The sequence below is a fragment of the Bremia lactucae genome, linkage group LG4 (assembly GCF_004359215.1).
Source record: "Bremia lactucae strain SF5 linkage group LG4, whole genome shotgun sequence".
Lineage (NCBI taxonomy): Eukaryota > Oomycota > Peronosporomycetes > Peronosporales > Peronosporaceae > Bremia > Bremia lactucae.
This window is the reverse complement of record NC_090613.1, coordinates 995,893-1,002,692: the sequence shown is the minus strand read 5'-3', so window position 1 is coordinate 1,002,692 and position 6,800 is coordinate 995,893.

Genomic DNA, 6,800 nt, shown 5'->3' with positions numbered 1-6,800 from the left:
GTTCGTTTGAAGGTATCAAGCAAAGCTTGATGCAATCGCCCATCGTGGCGATTACAGATCAGGACAGACCATTCCATGTGGTCTGTGACGCCAGCGAATTCGCAGTCGGCTGCGCGTTAATGCAATACGATACAGACGGCGCGGAGCGCGTCGTTTGTTACCAATCGCGTCAGCTACAACCAGCTGAACGCAATTACCCAGTGCATGACAAGGAACTCCTTGTCATGAAATATGCATTGGCTAAATTTAGGGTCTATCTCCTAGATGATTGACCATTCATCGTATATACAGGCCATGCGTCATTACGCACGGCCGTAAATAGCCCACACCTCTCGCAAAGAATAGCGAGGTGACTATCCTTCTTCGCGAAGTATATTTTTTCTGTCGAATATAAATTAGGACGACTTATTCTCGTCGCTGATGCGTTATCACGTCGTCCCGATTTCGAGTCAGCTGTGCACCCCAACAGTAAAAGTAATCTTATTGTTGCAACACTCTAAGTGTTCCGTCGTCAACTTTGTTTAATGACATTAAGAAAGCCTACACAGAAGATAAAGACTTTCTTCGTTTGATGGATTATCCGATGAATCCATCCACTAAATCGTCTAAAGGTTTACCGGCTTTATATCGATCGTCATCCGATCGATACACAACGCGCAACGGCTTACTATACTACCCAGCCGTTGCTGGCGACAAATTACTTGTCGTCGTCCCAACTCACAATGATTGCGCTTGCGCATCATGTATGAGTGTCACGATGCACCAATAAGTGGGCATCGTGGGCGTGAGAAACCTTATCTCACAGGAAGTCGCGACTTTTACTAGCCCGCCAGTATTAGTTCATGCGCAAGTACATTCGTGCTTGCGCGGTGTGTCAACCGTTGAAGTAGAGTTCTTCATCCCGTGCACCTGTTCCAACCTCCACCACTTCCGGCAGAATGTTGGCAGTCTGTATCTATGGACTTCGTCATCGGATTTCACGAAAACGATCACAAAAACAATGGTATCGTTGTATTTGTAGACATATATAGCAAGGTGGTACATCTTGCTGCAGTACCGAAGTCAATAACGGCTCTGGGCTGTGGCCGTGTCTTTATCGACACGGTATTCAGACTCCACGGTTTACCCCGTGAACTGGTCTCCGATAGAGATCCACAGTTCACAATGGAGATTTTGGCAATCGTCTTGACATAGTCAGCCGTGTTCCGATCTCTCGAACACGGCTGACTATGTCAAATTTTGAGCATCCAGAGAGATGGTCAGACAGAAAGCGTAAATTGCGTCCTCGAAGAGATTCTTCGAGGTATGTCTAATCGTATCCGAATTGGAGCGAGTTTTTACCGATGGTCGAATTTGCCATCAACAATTCGGTGAAAGCGTCTACAACGCATACCCACACAATTAGAGGGATCCTCTAATTTAAGGGGGGGGGACTTGCACGAGCAAAAAATCTCTGGTTCATGATCATCACGCGTCGAAGTTATTAACGACGGAAAAAATGATGTCGATGTTGAAGCAATCGACATCGAGAGCGAGAGAGAGATCTATAACCGTGCGCACAAAGCGCACCGAAAAGGACAAAACAAGTGAGTCAGCAGAGGGATTTCTGCTGGCTAAGGAATCAGTAGTCGTTTCGTACAGGATTCCATTGCTAACGCAGTGGACCGGCAGAAACGGAACGCAGTCAAACATGGAAGAGCAAATGTTATTTCACTTAAGATTAATGATCTAAGTATTATTGTCTACGGTAAACTTACCTAAGCATGTAGTCACTAATGTGGGTAGCAGTAAACTACTACCCAAGTTCACTGGGCCTTTCCGTGTACTGCATTGCAGAGGCAATGCGTACACAATAGAATTGCCACGTAAGATGCGAACCCATCCTACGTTTTACGTTGGTCGGCTCCGCCCGTACCATCAGTACGCGGTTTCTTCCGAGGACGGATCTTACCACCCTTTTCAAGAATCTCGAAAACATTCTTGTGATCACAAACCAGATTCTCATGTTTAATCTGATGATTCTCATGCCGAATCCGAAGTTCCGCGAAATTGTGACGAGCTGGCGACAGCTCGTCACGAAGAGCATGATACTTCCGTTCGTACTCCAACATTGAGTACGCACATTTGGAACGGTCTTCCAACCTTCGATACGGTGAGTCTGTACCGTCTTTTCCAAAGAGGGAATCTTACCGCGCTCGTGATCAAGACCCTCCTCCAATACATGGAGGTAGTGGTCGAGTATGTCGATCTTCGACTCTAGATTCGACACATGGGTCGGACCTAAATTTGCCACTTCCAACAGAAACCATTGGTGGGCTCCCACGGTTGTCAACGTTTGCTTGTGGATCGTATTCAAAACCACCGTGATGTGAAGGAGCAGCGAACGAGTTTTCATGGTCGCTGGCGCGGTTATCCACCTTCACATGACAGCTGGAAGCCTCGTTCCCAGCTGATTGCTGACGTTGAAGGCCTCGTCCGCCAGTATGACGAGACCCATCCAATAAATCAGCAGGTCCATCCGATAACACGCGCCCCTCGCGCGTGTAAATCGATTGCAAAACGTCAATAGCATCGCGCATCTTGATAGAGATACCCTTCCCCAGAACGAATAAAGGGAATAAACTTCCCCTTTCAATCGTTTCGTGTTGTCGACACTACACCGACAGGGATCACTTCACGTGAGATATGGAGGTTCTGCCTTACCAAACAACCGATGCAGTTGAAATTTTGCACCGATTGGAGTTCGTTTTTCAAACTTAACGTGAATCGCGTTAAATCTTTAAAGCCAGGCTTTGCGTCCAATGTCTTTGACATTGCAAATAAACGCGGTCCAGGCTTGCATCAAAGAGCTTTTATCTCGCTTGTTGTTGCCACTATTACCACCGAGCTTAAGAAAAGCATCCAGAAAAAAAAATTTCTCAGCGCGATGAAGTAGGGATACCACAAGAACTTTTATTACGATAGCTTACGCCGTCGTCATCACCACGCACAGGGATAAATGCGGGTGACGGCACGGGAGACAGTTCTGGCGATAAGGAATCATCCATATTGTCGGAACCACATGCTATTGCGAACGCTATTGCACGAATACCCGAGTGAGCCCCCTCATTCGAAGGCTCATAGCCAGCCGCCTGACGACGTTCAGGCGACTGTTGCGCTCTCCCCGAGTCGGCCATCTTGTCCAACTCGCATTCTAGTCGACCGCCCAACAGGGGTCGCACTGACGTGGTTACTCTCCACGTTCACTCACACCAGTTAGGGTTGCGGGAGAAGATGATGCTACGGCAGACGAAATCTCTGCAGCTAGTGACAAAAATGCGTCGCTTGCGCCTGCACGTACAGCAGCGGAAGGATCCGCACTAATCGGTAACCGCATGGACTCATTTACCATGCGATAGATTCGAAAATGATGTTTTGAACCAATCAATATCGTTTTCGTATAAGTGGTCTTACGGTGACCACTCTATTCAATGACGGTCAGAGTTATTGTCGTTTAAGGGAGGGTGTATCGTCTCATGAAATTAACAGTTAAAGGTTGTTAATTAATAAATTATCGAAAAGGTAGATAATATTTGAGAATATTACTTTACATTGTAGTATGCGGAAAGCTTATCCACTGGTAGATATAGGCCATTATATCTACTTGCTCCGCGGTCCAGTCAGCACTGGACGCGCGCAAAAGAGAGAGACAGATAAAATTATATGAAATATTTTGTATTGGTATAAATTAGTAGTATATATATAGAAACAGAAGGACTTAATTATTTTAAAAACAGTTCCTTTAACCCTTTTTAGAGCAAGTGTTTTAAAGAGTCTTCCTCTGCACGTACCAGTGTATGTGAGGTGACGTGTGTCACCACTTGCAGTGAAGCAGTACAAGTCGGCAGTGTCCCGTTACAGCCAGTCAAGATCCATTTATTTAATTGCAGCCATTGATAAATCGCGACTTAAGCTTGCGGGTTCTGCGCTGGGGGGGGGGGTAAATAGTAAAAACTCGGGGTGATTAGTGTAGCGGAGCTACCTCGCTCCTACAGTCAGAGGAAGACTCTTAGACTCAGAGAGTCTCTAAGTTCTATTGAACTAAGGGTTTAACAACTCAGGGAGTCGTACAAGCTATTAAAGCGTGATTAATCCTAGTTAACGGTTTCAGGGGTTCGTAGAACCAAGTGGCAACTAGTGACCGAGAGGATATACCTTAGAAAGGCATCTATCTCTTACAGATCGATGCGCAAGCCTTAGGAAGGCACTTACCGCTCTAAGATCAGTGGAGGAACTGCACTTTATTTAACTATTCAAATCTAAAACCTTACCCTAGCTTATTTTAAAATATACTTCGGCCGACAGATGTAACGGAGCACTACGACTTGTACTGCTTCAGTACAAGTCCACTTCACACTGCTTCAGTTGCGAGTGGTGCCTTTCGTCACTTCACGTACACTAGTACGTGTAGAGGAAGACTACTCTTTAAGACAACTACCTTTAAGAGGGTAAAATGAAAATTGTTTTAATATGTTTAAGTTTCTTCTCTTTTAATCTTTTAATGCTAACTTAATTATAAGCTAATACTAAACATGCAATTGAAATCCTATCTGTCTTTCTCTCTTTGTTTACGTTAACAGATGATTAGTCTGCGGGATAAATAGCTATAACGGCTTATACCTATATATAGGCAAGATTTCCGAGCATTACTATATAAAGTAATGTTCTCCAAATATTCTCTACCTTTTAGATAATATATTAATTAACAACCTTAAGTGTTAATTTCATGTAACGATACACCCTGTTACATCACCTTTCCCTTAGACAACAATTACTCTGTCATTGGATGGAGTGGTCACTATGTGACCACTTAATTTAAAAATGATGTTCATTGGTCAGAACCATCATTTTAAAATCTATCGCAAAAGGAATAAATCCCTGCGGGGTGCTGGTAATGCGGTGCTTCGGCTGCGGTTCATGCAGCCGCGGGTGACGAACTAACGTCTCTTGCGGCAGACGTTCCGTCTGCCGTAGTATCTTCTTCTCGCGCAACAGTAGATGTTGCGGGTGCACTTGGTGGTTTACCACGTGAATTCGACCCCTCTTTGCAGATCGACTACGAATGCGAGTCGGACGAAATGACCGACTCGAAGAGAACAGAACAGTCGCCTGATAGACGTCAGGCGGCTGACTATGAGCCTTCGAAAGAAAGGGCTCATTCGGATAGGCGAGGTAATAGTCTGTTTGGTTCCGACGATGAGGTTGATTCCTCATCGCCCGTTCCGTCTCCCGTACGGTCACCCGCTCCTGTTTGTGGGCAAGGTGACGACGATGGCGTAAGCCATCGTAATAAAAGTTCTTGTTGTGCCCCTGCTTTAGTGAGTACCACTCAGGGGAGTGAAGACTATAAGATGTATCATCTTGCCCCTGAAAAGAAGCCGTGGCTTTTGCCCGAACGGCTAATCAATAGATTCTCTGGAGGGACTCCTCCTCACAATAGATATCTCTTTTTCATTGCGACAAAGCTACATGGCCTTGATCCCGGGCGAAGAACTTTCGCGCTGAGGAAGATTTTTATCTCGATGTTTTTTTTCATCCATCGATGGTATAGTGGTAACAATAAGCGAGATAAAGTCTCGCTTTTGCAAGCCTGGAGTGCATCCATTCGCAATGTCAAAGACATTGGACGCGAAACCAGGCTTTAAAAACTTAACGCGATTACGCGTTAAGTTTGAGAAACGAACTCCAACCGGTGCAAAGTATAAATTGCATCGGTTGTCTCGTGAGGCTGGGCTTCCATGCCTCACGCGGGATGATTCCTGTCCGTGTTGTGTTGACAACAAGAAGAGAGTAAAAGTGGATGTCTATTCCCTTTCTTCGCCCTGGGGAAGGGCTCGCATCTCTATAGAGATGCGGGATGCGATTGACGTATTGCAATCGATTTACAATCGCCAGGGGCGCGTGTTTCCCGATGGACCTTCTGCTCTCATCGGATGGGTCTCGTCATACTGACGGACGAGGCTCTTAACGTCAGCAAGCGGCTGGGAACGAGGTTCCCAGCTGTCATGTGAAGGTGGATAACCGCGCCAGTGAGCAAGATAATTCGTTCGCTGCCCCTTCACATCACTGTGGTTCTGTATACGCTCCACAAGGAGACGTTGACCACCGTGGGAATCCACCAATGGTTGTGGTGGAGGAGGAAAAATTAGATCCGAACCGTGTGTCAGATCGAGAGTCGAAGATCGACAAAATCGGTCGCTTTCTCTATGATTTGGAGGAGGGACTTGACCACGAGCATTGCAAGCGTCGCTCGTTAAAGCAGACGTGCAGGCTCACCATATCGAGCGGTTGGAAGACCGTTCAGAGAGTGCGTACTCCATGTTGGAGTACAAACGGAAATATCACGCTCTTCGTGATGAGCTGTCGTCAGCTCATCGCAATTTCGAGGAAACTCGAAACCGGCATGATAAACTCCAGATTAAACATGAGAATCTGGTTTGTGATCACAAGAATATTTTCGAGATTCTTGAAAAGGGTGGTCAGATCCGTCCTCGGAAGAAACCGCGTACTGATGGTACGGGCGAAGCCGACCAACGTAAACCGTAGGATACGTTCGCATCTTACGTGGCAATTCTATTGTGTACGCATTGCCTCTTCGATGCAGTACACGGAAAGGCCCAATGAACTTGGGTAGTAGTTTACTGCTACCCACATTAGTGACTACTCGCTTAGGTAAGTTTACCGTAGAGAGTAGTACTAGGTCATTAACTTTAAATGAAAGAACTTTTGCTCTTCCGTGTTTTTCTTCGTTCTGTTTCTGA